A 19,940-nucleotide genomic window follows, 5' to 3' on the forward strand; every position below is an offset into this window, starting at 1 on the left:
AACACTTTGCTGACACTGCTTGTAAAATTTAACATAATCTATATATGACTATTTTGAATGATGCAGAACAATGCTGGTTATACGGTAGGTGGCTTTCCACATATTTTACACAGTGATGTGTATATCACTTGCGGCAAGTAAACTAAACAGTAATTGTTTGAAATTTGTTATAGAGGGTAGAGCCAGCAGTTGAGGTATAAAACACACATGTAGGGAAACCGCAGCCAATTAGTCACTCCACAATTTTGTATCTTTTAGCCAAAGTGGAAAACATCATTGAGTTCTTGACTGTTTGATTCAATAGTATCTTAAGTTAACAACACAGTGGGCATTGTGCAGAATGCTGGTTGAATCATTTTGACATTATCATGCTTCCTTTATGATGAAACATATATATGAAAGGAGAAACAAAAGCAGATAGAAAATGCAGGTATGTTATTGCCTGATTTGATGTTCCTACAAATTTGTTCTCAGTACGAATTATTGCTACACTTATCACGGCAATGAACATACCAATCATCTTTTGTATGTATTGCTTACTTCAGCCCTTCTGTAAAGATTAAATATTATATTAAACATGAAAAAAACATATGAAATTCCTAGCCAACCACAATTCTAATTGTTGATTTTAGTTCAGTATGACCATCCTTCTAGTACTACTGTAGTGTTGCATCATAAATTTGAGAAGGGGTGTCACACTAACAACCTTCTCTTGTAATGTAAACAAAGTCACGGCTAACTACAGAATGTTTTAGTCATTTACTCTTTACCTTCACTAATAATAATATAAGTATTTAATTTAAGGGTTATACAGCCTAGTTATTATAGGCCTAAGCTATCTGTACCGCAAGTTTTGTAACCTTATTAACACCGTAACTTGTAAGTTAGTTAGGCTAGGCCTACACGTTAGTTGGAGTTTGGGACTTCTTGTACACACAGCTAGGTCTACGCAACTTAGACATATGTTTTATGTACAATTTCACCCAATTCAATTGTCAGTGATCACTTGTTTTGGCTATAATTTTATGATCTTGAGACGGTTACAGTACGTAGTGTCACATTTTAAGACTTCGAGATCGACGGTAAGAAACGTGATGTTGGATGCACACCAGCTGATGTTTGTTATTGTTGTTGTTATTTCTTATCGTAAGTTCTATTGCTGTGGGTGCACATAAGAACTAAAAATACATTTAGTGTCAGCCGGAAAGGCTTACCTCGTTGTGAAAGTTTTGTTGAGAAAAGGGACATATTTTACGAAATAATGTAGTACGTTATGAAAGATGTCAAAGGAACTAAATAATAAACAGATACGAAGAGTTATAAAATAGGGAAACTGTTAAAACTGTGTAAAATATGAAATTTACGTATAGAGAAATATACGTAAAGGTTTTGTTTTTAAAACAGTTGGATGAAAAAAATGGACGATGTTTTCCTTTGATTGTTAACCGGAATTGTAGGAAACGATAACTTTTGCCGAATATGCGTGAAAGAAGTACAAACGAAGTCGAAAATACATGCATATTGAATGTGCATTGGCAACGACCAAACCATTATGTGCGAAAGCATCAAAAGGACCAAAAAGTTACAAGCGTATTAGATGCTCTCTATGGCGAAAAAACACCAAAAGGACCATCGCGCTAGGTGGAGAGAGAGGAAAGTGCCAATATATATATAATGGAGGATAGTGCCTGTTACGAACATTTCCAATAGGCTGGAAATTTCTTCACTGTTCTAGATTTTCCAACTCATTACCATTTCAAATAGATCTATATTCATTTGCCTTGGTCATTTAGTTCCATTTCATTCAACAAAGTTCTGTTCAAAGTATATCTTTCGAGTCTGTGGCTGTATACGATTCACAAATGATTTCGAGTTGGTTATTTGTTTGTTTTGTTTTTTTGTTATACCCTCTGTATAATAACCCGACTGCATGGAGCAGATTTAAAGTCAGCCTCGGAAGGAATGCAAGTAGCGTCTTATTAAAATTTAAGAAACGACATAGACACACATTGGGTAAAGAAATTGGCAGATAGTGCGGGCTTTACGTGGTTTCCTCTTAGAACCGTCTCAAACATTTCACAACCCTCCCCCCCCCCCAACCCCGTCCCACCTAACTCTCCACCACAACCCGACCCTCTAATACACCCGAATGACCAAAGAACAACACCGTCAACTTGATCACGCGCCCTCTGGTAAAAAAAATAGGACATACTTTACTTTCCGGGATTCTACTCTGTGATTGTATAATTAAGATCGTGTCCGTGGGAAGCCTTTTAGGACTAACTATTTGCAAATACCGCTGGACTTCACCCCCACATCAAAAGCCTGCCGCTCAGCTGGTAAGATCTTCCCTGCAGGAGTGAAAATTATTGCTTACTTTCTTCTAAATTTGAAAACGTGCGACTCAGGCAAGAAAAAAAGAAGAAGATGGAAATATCAAAATATTATCAGTTGAATAAATATACGGTACCTCTTGACGTCTTCCTGTGATACTGAATGTATTAAATGTACGTCATGCGATGCCGGGTCACGTGACTTTATACCTTTCAAGCTACTTAGTGAAGTTTGCCTCGCCAGATTGGAGTTCAACTATGTAGAATATTGGTTAATCATCACAGCGTGTTATCATACCGTGTATCAGATAGATGAGTTGCTTTTCAAAATATATTTCATTATTCTGTACTTCGAGATTTTACAGCACTATCACTCCGAATATGAACTTCGTTATGATGCTATACTTGTAGAAATATTGAGGATATAAATTCATTTGGTATGTTCAATTGAGAAAGAATCCAAGTTGTATTTTAACAAAACAACGGTTTCAAATCCTAATGGCACTATGAGATCACAGATAACTAAATGACAGATGGCCCCAGATGATGACTTTAAAACTATACAATATCTCGCAGACGCAGCAAGATTTTTCGTACCTGTTCGAGGGAGCTGTTCTTCACAATGTATCTGATGGATGATAGTTGGGCTTGGTTTGTGCCCCCTTAAACTGTTATACATCATTTACATTGATCCCTTGGCATAACCGGTGTCAGTGGCAGTATTCTGTTACCCTAAGTCAGTATATATCGTCACCACTGACTTTCAATCTAGGGACAGATTCTAATATTGCCAATCCAGTCATTTCGATTACGACCACAAATGTCCTATTTGACGAGTAACAATGCATTCTCTCACTCATGTTGTTGCCAGATGCATTCACAAAATATCACCGATTTTAAAAGTTGTCAACATCTCCAACAAGATGCTATAGAAGCACGGACGCAACCACCATTTTTGAACTGGAGAGGGGGAGGGGGTTAAAAGCTATATCTTCCAGGGGAGGTGAATAAGAGGAACGGCGTCCACTCCGCTGTTGTTATTGTTGGTAAAATGGAGGGTGTTTAGATGCAAAATGGTGCTATATTTTGCAACTTTTGGAATATGTATACATAGTAGATCAATGTTGTACCGCACATGTATGTTTTATTTTATGTTCTGTACGCTAGTTTTTAATATTCGCTCTGTCAGTGGGGAGCATAGCCCCTACCCCTCTGGATTATAGTCTAGACCCCCCCCCCCCCCCCAAGTATACGTGGTTGCTCCTCTGGCTATTGGGTCTGACTTAGAGATGCAGAAAATTTCCAGAAATCATCTTAAGCCACCGATGTATCATTTTAACTTTAATATACAAATATCAGTTCATCTAAAACATGCAGTATGTATATGCCATGACAGGCGACATACAATGTCGTATAAACTGCAATTTGTGGTAGATATTTGGAATACTTGAACGCAGAAACTGTCAGCTAATAGCTATATTGATTGGAACATGTTCCTTGGAAAAGAAATGTCCCTGCAGAGAATCAAGGAATAACATGTTTTGTTTCATGTATCCAAATTCCCAAACGTACACGTCATTAAATGCGTACATCGTGTATATTGTCATGTGTATATCCTACAGCTATGTCCCAGTTATCGGAACGTTACCCTTAATGTTGATTAACCAGGTTAATGGTGCACGCTTTTTTTTCATTCAAGAGTGTAGGAAAGTCGGTCAGGAAGAAACTTGTAGTAAAATGCCTTCGAGGCTATATAGCATGCAAGCTCCAGGAATGGTGGCTTTCTGAGTCATTCTACATGGAACTACTGTGGTGATATCGTATCATTTTCCCACGTCCCACATCCCTCTTTTCAAGGGGGGTAGACATTTTACGGGAGGGCGTCAGGGACACATTAGAAAGAATTAATTTCGACATGGTATTATGTCTACAATAACAGATAAAAACAATATAATTTTGTGAATTATCTATACTCTATGTCTCTGGAATATAAAAAGACAGCATTTTAACCTTTCCAACTCCATATAGTCTTCCTAAATGTATAGCAGTTATAACCTTAACAATGGGCTATTGTCGCTTGTGTGTAATTTCAATGTCTGTAGTTTTTCAAACTGTGATTTAAAGGATATGGTATATATATAGGCATATAGATAAACCATTTCAGCGTCAAACCTGTTGGTGTTCGGATTCTTTGACGAAGTGCTCCAAATTGTACAATGTGTTAATTTCATATAGTTAGCGTTTCCAACCCTGTATGTTGAGTTTAAGGATTTTATTGTTCACTGAGACTGGAAGAAAGACAATTGTACCGTTGGCTCTGTAGGCGTATATGCCGGTCGTTCGCACGACGCATATAAGAAAAGCAAACGGAGACAGAACGACTGTCTGCTAAACACGAGCCTGCGACACAAATAAAATATATGGCCTTCCAAAGACGACCCATACAACGGTTACGTCATCTGGACCCCTCATGCATCTTTTTCTTGGCAATGTAATGGACATTTAATTGACTGCTGGACCAGGCAGCTATAAAACACTCCCTTGTTGAACCTTCTCTGAACCAACATTTGAAAATTAATCAATTACTCGAGTCCCATGTTAAATTTAGTAGAAAAGTCTCTTTTCATGCGGAACCAGTGGTTTATTTCACTATGGGTTCGTTTTTTCTTAGCTACTGCATGTACCCTAGGGAGTTCATTTGCTATACACAACGGCTTAGTTCGCTCTATTGATTATTGATTCAATGATAGGCTTAGCCAACTTACATTTGATTTTATACCTGGATTATAAGAGTGTAGGTTGCTTTTGTAGTATAGTGTCACACGAATAATGTTGTTAATATCTTACAGCAGGTATAGACTGTTATGGCAAGTCCCAACAATGAAAATGAGATGCAAAGACATTCTAGTATAGCATTAATACTATCACCCCCCCCCCCCCCCACACACACACACCACTACAACCACCCCGGATATCTTGAGGGTAGATTTGTTCATAATATGCCATTCCCCAGTTACGTCTGGGCACGGAGCATACAATTGAAAAATATCAAAGTTGTTCCATTGTATAACAATAAAAATGCGGTTTTAAACTCCTATATTCTCTCAAATATTTCTTGAAAAAATATAGAGAATAGGAATAGGGATACAGTAGTGTATTATTATAGCTATGAGAAAAAGTAACTTAACTGTGACAAAAGTGAAGTGGTTACGCCCAGATACGGGTAACTATTACAGCTTTATGCAAAACAGTCCTGAAAGGTCCGTCCAGACGCGGTGTTTGTAGTCACCGCACAAGGGATGTTTAACTCACAATAACACAAGGGGCTGCCCGTTTGCAAGTTCCCTGCCGAAAGAGTCATGCTTTTCCATACCAGGGACACCCCAATGATTCTACCCAACCATCATCTTCTTCTATAATCATTCCAGAAACCCCAGACAAAATCATTGACCCTTTTTTATTTCGTAGGCTATATGGTACCTGCTCATATAGTACCGCTGTACCGGTAATCCATATGATGTCCATTTGGGTATTGTTGAACTAAATTGACTGCTGCTGGTTCTATTGGAATAGTGAATACAGTAGTCTTTTCTCTTAATACTCTCCGTCATATAATGGAAGTATCTTTAGTACACTTGGCCGGCCCCTTAAGTGGCTTCTTTATTGCGGCGTCGGATGGAAACATCAAAGGGGTTGACAAATCTTTCATTGACAATTAAGACCAGTTTAAGAACGCTTAACAAAACAAGAGGATTAAGAATGTACCAGAGAGAGACAATCCCTTTCGATCCCCGGGTAATGCTCGCACAGTCGTGTTGTTGAAGAACAGTATTCTCCTTTTTGAATGCATTCAGGCGCCATGCACAAAGGAGAAAAGAAAAGAAGTATATAATTGAGTAAACCAATTTACGTCATTTTTATAATCTATCTAGAACATAAACTAATGTGAAGATTCAAGTTAGGCAAAGTTTGTATATCATTGTATCAATTCATAATGAGAACATTCAGGGAATCATCCACACGACAAGACGGGATGAGAAGGGGAGTGTGGGGTGCTGTTTGTTGTGGGTTGAAGTCGGAATGCCTCTTATTGTGAAACTTAGGTAGCCGGTTTATGGGGAAGATGGTACCGGCCTCTGCATCCTCGGAATAAGGCAGTCTGCTCTGACCCTCGGAGGTAAACGTATGAATCCGTCTGTCAATTGATTAGCCATTAATAAATGGTACCTTTCAGAGTCCCCCACCCTCCTCCGCCGGTCTACCCAGGACTGATCTGATTGTATCGTCACGTTAACTTTAACGTTGGTCTGATAATAAAGTGTGACGATTCTGCGTAACAAGTAGGTATAGATCTGGTAACGTGATTCGAAAAGGCGCCCTCTTTTCATGACTAACTTTCTCATATGACGATGGAACACACCATTCCTCTCTTGGAATACGACACATTTAAAACAAATCTAGTTAGTTAATTAAATAAAAACAGTTAAGACGAAGTAAGGTAGTACAATTCAAAGCAAAACGCTACAGAAATAAGATTTTAAAATAATACGGCAAACTTGATTTAGTAGTATTTAGTGATCAATATCTTGTATAAGTTGGGCCTAGTCCATTATTTGCGAATCGGTAGAAATTTCTCTGTGAGATCGAGAGCAGACGACGGCAACGGAGTGTTCAATTACAACTTGGTGTGTACGTGTGAGGACCATAACTGGAATATTGAACATCCAACAACCGGCACTGTGTAAATTTTCGGCGTGTAGAATTGCTGAATGATCAAGTTAAAATTGATTTCCTGGGACCATAACATATAGTTTGTTGCCGTTGTGCAGTGCTTAATAACCATCTAGAAAGTAGAAAGCCTTTGGTCTGTTATTTTACCTCATCACAGTCATAAATTGACACATACTTTATACTCATACTGTATAGTGAGGCCACGGCACTAGTTGTGAATTCTATCTTAGTCAACAAGTTTTGAGTCCTGTCTCCGGATTTAACTTGAAGGTTAACTGTGAGATATGCTACGTTAGGTAATTCAAGTGGACTGAAGTGCCTATTATCGTTCTTTATGAGAAAAATTAGTTGTTGTGGACTGTTGCTGCATGGAAGGTAAGTCGATTTGAACGTGTTTATTTATATTATCATAACGTTTGTTGCAAGACTGAATACAAAATTTGCAATAATTATACTGGCTTAACCTAGCCTAGGTCTAAATTAATGCTTTGCTTGAGCTAAGTTCGTAGCCTTTGGTGAATTCCAGCATGAATGATGAAAATGCTGTAGGCCTATGTCAACGTTTTAGTATGTAAGCCTTAGCGCAAAGCTAATCTAATTCTAAGAACTGGTTAGGACTAAAATTTTCCTTTCAAAAATTTGGTTAGGCCTAGAATTTTGGTTAACTCATAATCAAAAGTCATAGTCAAACAAGGTTTCTCTCTGTCGTTGGAACTTAAATGACATTGTTACTATGTTATCCTAGGCTAGGCATTGCCAGAAAGGTTGTTTACACTGACCATGGAGGTATAAACTCCCAGTTTATAGCTCCATGCACTGACTAGGTAGGCTTGACAAATCCTTGTGTTATGTAGGTCTAGATGTGAGTTACTCCTTGTACTCAAACAACAGAATTCACGTCCCTCCCCACCCACTCCATCCTTCTGGCTCAGACATGAAGTTTTCCTGATGGTCTAAGCCTAAAAGTAAGAGATACTAGCATTAATGGATCAGCTCTCTGTCATCCTCGATCGGCATTTCTACTATTCAGAGAGTTTGGCAAATAAAAAAATGATATGTGTAATTTTTGTGTAGGCTTTTAAGTTATAGTCTTTTTTTTTTATGTATCAGACTTGTGGCAAATTCATAGCTTCAGCAATTGTTTATAAATGAGCAGTAACATGACAAATTTAATTTTCTATTTTCCTTCATATTCCATTACAAATAACCATGGTTAATGGAACGGCTGAAACTCAAATTAAACATTTTTGTTCCTATCCTGCCACCTATTATATGATGGTACAGTTAAAATTATCAACTACCCAGGGCGAGGGAGACATGACCGCAAATACTTGTTTCACCATGGTTTTTCAGAGAACAGCTAAGATGATGTATTAGCTTAGCACAGAATGTTACAGTGAAATTGTCATTTAAGGCAATGGAGATCATTGTCCGCAGTCTGAACCAGCATTTTGACAACCCAGGAATGGTACCACCAAGAAATTAAGGCATATTGCTGTACTACATCCTGCATTCCTTAGCTATGTCACAGATGGGAACCCCTTATAAGTAACTTACCAATAAATATTTGCTCTTATATAGGTGTAAATGTGTTATATGTTAAATACTCATCATGCATGGAGGAAAAGTAAGGTGGCTTCACTAGGGGGGGGGGGGAGGGACTTCCCGGGCCTGGCATAACAGTCGTCTGTGAGACTATCAAGTAAGCCATCACCACCTAATATAAGAAGAATGGGGCAATTAGTATTCTAGTCCCAAAAAAGCAGTCACTCATCATCTTGCTATTGTCTAAATCTGTTTTGAACTGAGACACTGTTCTTTAAATGCAGATATTTTAGAAGCCCAGGTGTCAGTTACTAGACACTCTGTGTGATACTCCTGTAGCTTGAGAGCTGTTTACTGTCATGACACTTTATTTACTTACAACTGGCAAAGTATCCTTGACTGATTTTAAATCCTGTAATCCTGTTTGAACTAACTTGTTTTATCAATTGTACTGCTTCCACACTCTTGTATTTATGATCCTCTGAAGGAGCTAAATTGTTATTGAGGAGGCTACTTGTGGTCTTGCACATAGTTTGAAGTTTATTGTTGGCAGAATTAGGCTGGATCACACCAACAGGGAAATTGATTTCTTCCTAATTTGTGGCACAAAAGTGTCTTGGAGATTACCTTCAAAACAGTTTACACTCAGCCCTTGGCACAGATTACAACTTTCTATAGATTGGTCTACGTTGCTTTGTTTTCGACCAGTTAGAGTGAAGCTGTGAGGGAAGAATTAGGGCCTTGCTGAACAGGTGATCTACAGTGTATAATCTTTTTTTTTTGGTTGAATTAAGGATCCCAGGAACATTGAACTTTCAGATTTGCATCTGTACTCTGTATTGACTTTTTACATCCAAAATCTGGTGGTACCTTATTCAACTGTTAACCCAAGAAGGTATGTATATATGTATTTTATATCCTCCTGCAAGCAGGAACTCGCGAAGAAGCCTCATTGGCTCATCAAAGCCGCAAACTGACCGTAGTCAGTCTCTTACATTCATATTTAACGTCCATGATTATGAATTGTCAATTGTCAACATCTCTGTAACTGGACGACATACATTAATCTTGGAGTGACTCGAACCGGGGACCTTATGATTGGAAGGCACCGGGGTTGACCACTGAGCTAACACTCCTCATATGTAAAGCTACCTGTACCTTAAAAGGAAGCAGGACACTTCGCCCAACAACCATTTCGCCCAACTGCCATTTCGCCCAACCTTACCATTTCGCCCAACTAGCCTGGTCATTTCGCCCAACCAGCCTGGTCATTTCGCCCAACCAGCCTGGTCATTTCGCCCAACCAGCCTGGTCATTTCGCCCAACCAGCCTGGTCATTTCGCCCAACCAGCATGATTAAATATGATACTTCAAAAGGAAACGTTCGGGAATTGTTAACGTTACAGGATACGAACCGAATATTAAGGAAACTTGAGGATGTGTTAGGGGTTAGGTTTGATAGTAAACGTTCGAATATTAAGGAATATTAAGGAAACTTGAAGTCCTTTACTTTGTATAACTTTAGTAAAGAAACGTTCGGGAATTTTTAACGTTACAGGATACGAACCGAATATTAAGGAATCTTGAGGATGTTTTAGGGGTTAGGTTTGATAGTAAACGTTCGGGAATTGTTAACGTTATGGGATTCGAACCGAGTATTAAGGAAACTTGAAGTCGTGGTTAAATTGATTACAAATGTTAATACATATGTGGTTACATTGATTAAGTGGTTACATTGATTAAATATACAGTAGTACTTCAATATTACGGACAGGTTTTATATATTTTTTTCTCAATTTAATAAGAAAACGTTCGGGAATTTTTAGTCAGTATGATGGATCAGTGTTTTAGGGGTCAGGTTTGATAGCTTTTTATGAAGACAGATTCCCCTGTGTTTGTATAATAATATAACTTCCATTGTATGCGTAAACGCCTAAAGTAGTGTTATCCTCCCATTATACCCGAAATAACTGCTCAGACTTCGATCGATATCGAGCGGACCTCACTTTTGTATTTACCTATTACGAAGTAACCTAACGCAAAATAAATCAAATTGAACTAGTGGAATAGAAAAAGTAATATTATTCTGACTGAATATTAGTAAAAAATAAGGTTGGGCGAAATGACCAACACGGTTGGGCGAAATGACCATGCTGGTTGGGCGAAATGACTATGATGGTTGGGCGAAATGACCATACTGGTTGGGCGAAATGACCAGGCTGGTTGGGCGAAATGACCAGGCTGGTTGGGCGAAATGGCAGTTGGGCGAAATGGTTGTTGGGCGAAGTGACTAGAAAGCCCTTAAAACATGTGTACCTGTTACACACATTGCAGTCCACTAAAACCACATCAGGGTTGAGTAATTACAGAAAGGAACAATTTGCAAATAAGTGCAAGTTAATTAAGTGTACATAGATAATTTCTTGTATCATCTTTTAATATTTTGGTTACACTGAGGGGCATCTATTTATGTGATGTTTGTATTACATGTGGGTTGATTGCAATAATGCAGAGTCATCACCCTAAATTTCAAAATCCAGGTCAGGCATGATCAAATTTCAACAAGCATCTTTTTACTGCCACTCTTAAAGTAATTACCCAAACTGTGAATATATGTTAATTGTCTAGATCGTTAACAAACCTCAATTTCTGGGAGTAATTTGGGAGGATCAGAGCCTCTAGAAAATTTCTGTTGAAAACTTCTCCTGTTGAAAACTTCTCCAGCATTTTCTAGCATGCTGAGATTTGGGGCCAGTATTGATCTATAGAGAGCTAGTTTCTGGTCACAACTGTCACATACATTCTTATGTTGATTTTTATCTTTGAAATTTGTCCTCTGTGCTTACATACTCTTGACCTGATGACATCATGGTGCCATTTTGATAAGAACAGCAGCTAAATTGGAGGAGTACTCATGGGAGGCAGGGGATACTTGCTAGATATATACTAGATACTAAAAATATTTTAAATAGTGTAAACTGTCATCAGTTTCTTTGCAATATGATAACCCTTTTAACCAGGAGGTTTTACCATGAATTGTGATTCAAGTATTTCCCAGCTCACACAGCTTGTGACTCACCTGTGAGTGTATAATGTAGTCATACAATACTAACCGAGGTACTGTAGTAGCAGAGATCTAGATATTTATGTAGTGCAAACAGAACTCTGTGAATGGATCAACTGTTTATGATGGTCTATTTAGGCTTTTACAAAGATATCCAACCAGAAATTCAAATATGTATACAATCATGTTAAGCATGTTTATATTCTTATTGTCTATTGCCCAACATAATGTAGACAATTACGTTTTTTACCCTGTTTCTGTTACAACCCCTTAAATAGTGTAAAATAATGAAGTTAATGTTCAACGACAATGTCCTGCTGTCAAAACATAGCCATGCCCAATTATTCATACCAAAATAATTTCATTGGTTTTAAATGTAAAACTAGATATCTGAAATTTGGAAAATTTACTTGAAAATGTTCTATTCTCAATGGCAATAAAACATTAAACATAGACAGCACATCAAATCGATGAGAAAAGTTTGGCAAACTGTATCACATTCACAATATATGAAGGCAGCAATATCAGTTAGAACAAGCATTCCGATAGCTACACATAACATTTTTGTGTAGAATATTGTACTACTATGTAAGGTTTGTTGGTTTTCAAGTACCCACATAAAGGCATGCACACAGTGTGACAGTGGGTTTAATACTAGTGCACAATAGTTTCATCAACTGAGCTGATATATCCTAGAACAGCCATATCAGTCAAGCTCATACTTTCTGTATTAAACCAGTTAAATCTCAATAAGCGAATATGAAAATGGAGCAAGCTTCTTTGTTTGACAGGTCTGTTCATTGGTTGGGAGTCATTGAGTGCAAACACTCATGTTCGTGAATATTTGTGCAAACTAGCTGCAGCTGTCTGTCCTACATTGATGAGGAAAATCATGCAATTATTTGAAAAAGGAAAACCAGAATGAAAAGTGATTAAATAAATACTGTACAGTACAGAACTTTCTATGCTATAAATGTGAACACAATGCTTAAAAAAAAAAAAAAAATTAAAGTTAAAAATTTACGAAACTGTAATATATCGGCCATGCATACACGATTACATGCAAGCATCCATACAAAATAAAATATGATTAAATATTTTTTCAAGCTTGCCATCAGGAAAGCATTCACCTACTAGCCTTATAAGAAATCACCAATCGCAGATATTTTTCAATAACTGCAGTGGAACCCCTATTCCACATTGGGTATACATACTTCATTATTTTAAAGGCCCCTATATTTACATTTTGTTCAGGCATAAATTTTGTTTTTGACTACTATACAGTAGCTCCTGTAGCTACTGAATGCAAACTGCTGAATCTGATATTTTTACAATATTAACAGCTTAAGTTACACACACAATTATTATGACATGCTATACATGTTTTTTTGTATCAAGACAACCCTTCATTTTTATGAAAAGTATCGCTCCATTAAACAGATTAAATTACACACTTTGCATCCACAACACTTGGAGCTATAAATTGTATGTATTGTAAATAGGGTGGATCCAATTTCCAAGCAGTTGAGCAGGGAATTTCGTTTGGAACCTCTTCATGCTTAGACAACTGTCATAAAGATTGTGGCAAAACCTAGGCAAGAGATGATTATAATAATTCTGCAGCTGTGAAGAAAAAGCCCTGGGACGACGGTGAGTCATCAAAGTTTTGAGAATATTAGCCAACTGAGTAAGTCAGTACCAATTGGAGCATCACAAACAGAAGTGTACATACTGTAATAGCTAGTACTTTATCAATTCAATGTATGTGATGCTAGACACATAGACTGCATGGCTACAGTTCTTGCAATAGTATGCTAGATACTAGGTTATCTCCTGTTGCAACAGTCACAGGAAACAAAAGTGGCAGTGTGGTCATTACGATACACAATTTAAAACACTGTAGTTTTTACAGAGTGAAGTAGGATTGGTTCAGTTTTAAAAGAGAAAGTTTGCAAATGAAGTGTTTAGTCACTTACATTAGCTTTTATTTCTTAAAGTGGAACGATAGTGAGAGAAAAAAAATCTCTCATTTTCATATATAATGTAGTTCATATGTTACCAAGCAATCCATTTTTTTAATTTTCCAAATAGCACACCGGAAAGTTATAAAAAAGGGAATTATAACGTGGTTTTTTCGTCTCCGTAATTTAGGAATTTGCAAACACTGAAACGACCTTGAACAGCCCTCAGGTCAGTGAATGACGTCACTGTGATGATCTTTTCTGTTGTGAACTGTTCAGTACGGTGCTGTGCGTGCATTTCGTGTCAGCATAACTGTTATTTTCCGGCGTAATGTTCAAGTCATAAATAGATAATGAATATCATGGTGTTTCTTGATTTCTTCACCACGTGTTTACAAGTTTGTTTTTACGAAATTTGCGGCGATTTCGCAACGATTTCCCAATATCTGAAGAGGTAACTCGCAAGCTGACCCAAAGTAACGTAAATCTCAAGATCACGTTTTTGGCGGGTTTTATACAGAGTGATGTATGAATGTGCTCACTTACCAGTCAAACTGGCACAATAACAATAGTGATGATAGTCTCACGCCTAAACGTAGATTAGTATAACATCCGAAAGAAAATCCAAAGTTCTAAACAAAGTAGATTCGCTTGTATGCACTAGGCCTACTGTAAAACATAAACGTTCCTTGTTCCGTGCGTCATTAAATCCAACAGAAAGGTTTCATTGAGCTTGAAATACAACCGCATTTGAACTCAATCGAGTAGTTAGTCTAGCTCGAAAAATTTTCTCACTACATGCAATGCCTTTTGCGTTTATTCACATGCATGCCTCGTGGTTTGGGCTTAGGAGGAATCGTAATCTAGCCCAACTTCACGTAGGTCCGCAAACGGTACTTTCACACTGTGCAAACATAAGTGACAGTGTGCGCTACCGTATAGTAATACTTACACGATGTTTTGTTTCGCTCGAGCATACACATATTTCCTATTCGTATTACATTTAAAGTGGTTTGGAGGGTATGAACACATCTCTGCCCAAAAAAACTGCCTAAGCGACGTCCATGCCCCAATTGAAATTTGCACGTTGATTCTCTCCTCACATAGTCATTAGGTTGTTCACGTCTGACATGTCTTCCAATTCCAACACCTACTGTTGCATTTATCGGGATATATATAAATAATGCGGCATAAAAGCATCAATCTTTCAAACTTTTTTTACTTTAGTGACCTTGCCACACGCAAATTTCAATTTGGCCCGAGATGGCTCTATGACCGATTATTCCGTAATTTACATTGGGGCAGTCAGCTTCACTTAAACGACAAGAAAAAGCAGGAACAATAACACCTTTGTTTCAAGCAGTGTATCAAATCTCCTCTCTTCCCTTTCAATGTTACGTTTACGTTTAAGTTAAAAAAATCGATGAGGGGCTATCGTATCCAGAGTTTCCGATATCTCTCTCCACTTTTTCCGCTTGGAAAATTGAAAAAACTTATTGTAGAGTCCACATTCGTTCTGTTGCATCCCCCTACAACGCAATTTCTTGGCATTTTGCTAGTGGTTTAAGTTGTTTGTCGAGTCCAATACAGAGTAGGTTGCAACTAAACTTACGCACTAAGTGCACACTGCTGAAGTACACTTCACTTTGTTATCATCAAAATGACGTCACATGTCACTGTAGATCACGTGATCATCAAATCGCTTTTCGCGAAAAGCCCAATTTTTGTTTAAAAAATCAACGAGTTTAGGAATTTTTTTAAGGCCTTTCCCAACATCGGATTGACTTGAATTTTCACATGTGTAATATGGAAACCAACTAGAATACTCTTGAATAAAATCGTATTTTTTCGTCGATGCTGAAAAATCACTATCGTTCATCTTTAAGATACCCAGGTTGTGAAATTTACAAAATGGTTATACAGTAGCGCCCATATAAGTAACCTTCAAAGGTTAAACAGGGTATACGTTCAAAATAGTTCTTGTATGATATATATGTAACTATTATTGTTTTATTTATTTTATTTTATTTATGATTTGTATTTATTATATAGATCTAATTTTTTTAACCATGTTTATAGATTTGCAACCTTTCTTCGATCAGTGAATGAGTTTTATTATTTAAAGTAAGATTTTTTTTCTGTTGTAATATTATGCATCAGCAGATTCAAGGGCATTTTCTTTTATTATTTTTGGTACCTCAAGTTGTTGTTCTTTTGAGAATGCAAAGGAAACAAATAATATCTATTGAACTAGACCTCCTTTTTCTGCAGTTTTTGGTCAGAGTAAGTTTGCTCTGATTGATGAGTTGTAAACAATTCAAACAAATACACCAGTGATCAATTTTAAAGCTTAGTTGCATTCAAACTTTTATCCTCATATATCTTATTTGACAAAAATAGGCTAATAGCGTGAGGTCAGCTTTAGAAATATTTCAGGTTATGAACTTATCTAGTTTCCTAAATACATGTACAGTATATAATATGCTGTACCACCCTACCAGGACTCATTGAAAAGGTCAAAATTAAAAGTGGAGGATTGAACAATTTAATGGTCATCATGAAATGGTGCTGGCTAAGATCAATGTCTAGTTAATCTTGTAGAATAAATTTTTGAGAGGGATAAATTTATATTATAGCACTCTATGAAGTTATTGTCTCACCTGACTGTGAAAGATTCCAATCTTAATTTATTCTCAACCCCTTGCACTGCTCACATCCCAGCTCTCCCACCGCTCCTCCAAAAGCTGAGCGTAACTAAACCAAGGGATTAATCTCTTAACAGGATAGTTCAGTTGATTTAAGTTGACAATGTAAAGGAGGGATACAGTGTATACAGTAGGCCTGATCAAAGCACCCTGGACAAATTTTGTTCAATTCCGCAAATTTATGCTGTTTATGAGGTAGTTCATTTCTAGTTTATAAATTAGTTTATTAGCAAAAGTGAAATATTGTAAATGTACATCTAAAAAACATGTTCTTCAAAAGTTTGAATGAAAGTTTCATCTTAAAAGCGCATGCATCGGAATATTTTAATATGCTCATTCATTGTTTTGGTACTTAGCTTCAAAGCCTTTCCAGTAAAAGTAAGAAACGAGCTGTATCAAATTCAAGATCAATAGGTTTACGATAGAGTGAAATTTAAGAAAAAACAAAATATTTGTCACTGTGCATTTGTGATATCATGTACATATCAGCTTGCTTCAAGGTGTAACCCATGTGGTACAAAATATTAGACAACTTCAACGGTCACCAATATCTGGAAAGTGAAGTACCAGTAGGAATATTTCCCTATGATACTGTACTTAGAGTTTATTTCGCTTGTTTAGACCGAAAATAAATTTATTTCTGAACTATTCCTTTAACTTAAATATTCATTCCCATTTACTAGGCCTTTCTCTAGCTTGATCATTTCTTTAAGTCTGTTATGGGCATAAATGTAGTTGATGGTTGTTTGAACATTTTTGCATGCTCAAACATGACAATTCCTGGGGTAATGATAACACCTCAAAAGGATATAACCAATGCAACTAGTTTGCTGTTGCTAAACAATTAGCTTCTGCTTGTGTTGGCAGCTGTGAGTACAGTGAAAGAAAAACCACAGTTCAAGCACTCCTGGATATCATATTGTTATAAAATCTTTCTTCATGGCATTTTATCATTTACAATGCTTTCTTCACAACTTGATCCAGAAGTGCAATCACCTGTTAATAATAAGGGCAATGTACCATCTTTGGAATAAACAAGAATCCCAATTATTCGTCAATCCTTGAAGTTGCAGTTTTGTTTCATGGTTACTTTGTTATAGCTCTACATCAATAAATACCATTGACTTAGAAGAGATCAAAGGAGAGGGGAAGGGGAAAATTTTCATAAAGAGGGGGAAGGAAATGTATACCCATCATTTTTGTCTGGATATGAGGTTGTGTACATCTTTCTAAAGCCCAGTGGTGGTGCCATGGGGCAATTTCCCCCCTGAGTTTTCCCTTGTTCCCCAGTTTCCCCCAGTTAGATCTGCTACTTATCCAAAATATATAGAAGTAGGCTAATCGTTTGTATTAGAAACAGCTTCCAATGCAATGCATTAATGCAAAAAATTGGAAAATGATAGCTGCACCATTTTGCATCTCAGTTACTTTTAGAAAAATTCCCAAAGGGAAAGGAGGTCCCCTTCCCTTAGACCCATCCCCCATATCAGTGTTATTTTTTTTGGCTCCCTCAAAAAGTATGCCTTGCCCTCTAGTCCCCATTCCCCCCCCCCCCCCCCTTCCCAGATTACCTTCATTGCTGAAGCCATACTTACAGTAAATTTACATGTTCAGTACCTCATTGACAGTTCCATGGACTAGTAGTAGTAGGACTAATGTGTAGACATAGTGTGTGAAGGCATGTACACAACTCAAGGCATTTTCATGCTTCATTTAGTGTTTGAAATTGTAAACACAACTATGTCAATTGGGAAATTGATGTTGCATATGGATGTATTCTCAGGTATTAAATTCTTCCATCATTGTATGCTTGTATTACAGTTTTTGCTCATCAGACTGAAGAAGGCAACACTACTTTTGCTATTCTCTATATCGCTGCTTCTTTAGAATCATTGCATGGACCTTTGTTATGCTTTCCCATGTTTGCAACCATTTGAAAAGGTGTGAAAAAATTATCATGTCAGAAGTTTCAGAACTGTCCATATAAGCTATTTTTTTTACTTGACTGTTAAACTACAGGTAGTTAAAAATGGGCAATTGTCTTGCACTACAGTTCAGGCTTTACATAATATTCATGCAATGTGTGTGTTATTTCTCTTGATTATAGGTTAATTCTCTACTTCAAAATGTTAGAGCTAAGATATGCATTTAATTGGGAATATGTATGTACCCTGTAAAGTCAGGCATAAATGGGAACGAAAAAATAAAATGAATTTTCTACTGCATCAACTGAAGTACTGTAGCGGTCACCTTTTACATGTTTTGACTTGTTTTAATAATACTTATATTTACTGTTATATTAACGGTTAATTCTCTAATTCAAAATGTTAGCTAAGATCTGCATTCAATTGGGAATATGTATGTACACTGTAAGTCAGGCATTTATGGAAATGAAAAAAAAAAAGCATTTTCTTATGCATCAAACTGAATTACTGTATCGGTCACCTTGTACATATTTCGACTCGTTTTAATAATACTTATATTAACTGCATTGTGTTCATTCGGTTGCCTTTCTTATATTTTCAAACAATAATTATTTTAATCTCAAGCATGAAGGTTGGATTGCTTACAGTACAAATACAGGTCATAGAAAAAGTTCACTAAACAATGATGGGAAACAGTGCAGGAAATAATCCCTTTTGTTAAAAATTGTAAAAGATTGTGACAGATGTAGGTTACAGAGTTGGTCAGTGAAACCTAGGCATTGTGTTGTTCCATTGTTTTGTTTTTGCATTCTGTAAGTTTCTTTCTCCTCTTCTTATAGGTTTGAGTAACGTGTTTGTTTGCATAACGACAAAGCTGCTATAATGAGCGCTTGGTTTGAATTTGTTTTTGTGAGATGTTTAGAAACACTGGTCACAGTTTAGTGTATAGACTTCAGAGTGTGGTATTGGGCTAAAATTTATACAATGTATCAGAAAGAAGGTAATCTAAATCTACTTTATTAATAAAGTGATAGAGAAACAGGTTCAGTGGTTTTTAATTGAATAATTGATCTCTGGCAAATATTTGAAAGCTGCATTGTTTATGTGAATTTTTAAGGTACACTGGAATTTGTACTGTCAACATTCCCCTGGGCAATTTTCACCAACCTTGTTCTAGATAATCCGTTTAAATTGACAGCCAATTTTGAAGGTATTATAGTTCATAAAAAATGCTTGCATTCTTATACAGTTTCTCCACAAGCTGCTCTCAGTGTTTTCTAATACTTAAAATAATTCCCAAATATATTTATAAAGCAATGTTTGCATTGATTGTGGTATGTTTCGACAGGATTGGTCACAAACATTCCACTATGATCCACTTCAAATGCTAAATAGCCAATATTTACTTCAGCTAATGAAGACAAAGTTGGAAAATTTGTTTTGCATGTAATTATGATGTGCTCTGAATACCTGTTTGTTTTTTACGTATCAGGTATGAGCTTGTAATTAATATAGCCTGGCAAGAATTTTTCTGTTGCACCATCTCAAAGAACTCATTGAATGAGCAAAATGTGATGTTGCGGTTGAGCCCCTGGCACCTGGGATTGGGTAGAGGGAGGGCGTGGATCCCATAGCACCCTAGTAATAATTTTAACTGCAGCAATTATTAGTGAGGC

General features: G+C 36.9%; 1 protein-coding gene across 1 annotated transcript in view; it reads left to right on the forward strand.

Moving 5' to 3' along the window:
• Positions 1 to 6,803: 6,803 nt before the first annotated feature.
• LOC139958401 (ly6/PLAUR domain-containing protein 6-like) overlaps positions 6,804 to 19,940 on the forward strand; it is a 70,842-nt gene continuing 57,705 nt past the window's right edge. The window contains exon 1 of the mRNA XM_071955459.1: positions 6,804 to 7,439. The gene's annotated coding sequence lies outside the window, so the exon portion shown is untranslated. The remainder of the gene's footprint in view (positions 7,440 to 19,940) is intronic.

This window comes from Apostichopus japonicus, chromosome 18 (assembly GCF_037975245.1).
Source record: "Apostichopus japonicus isolate 1M-3 chromosome 18, ASM3797524v1, whole genome shotgun sequence".
Classification (NCBI taxonomy): Eukaryota; Metazoa; Echinodermata; class Holothuroidea; order Aspidochirotida; family Stichopodidae; genus Apostichopus; species Apostichopus japonicus.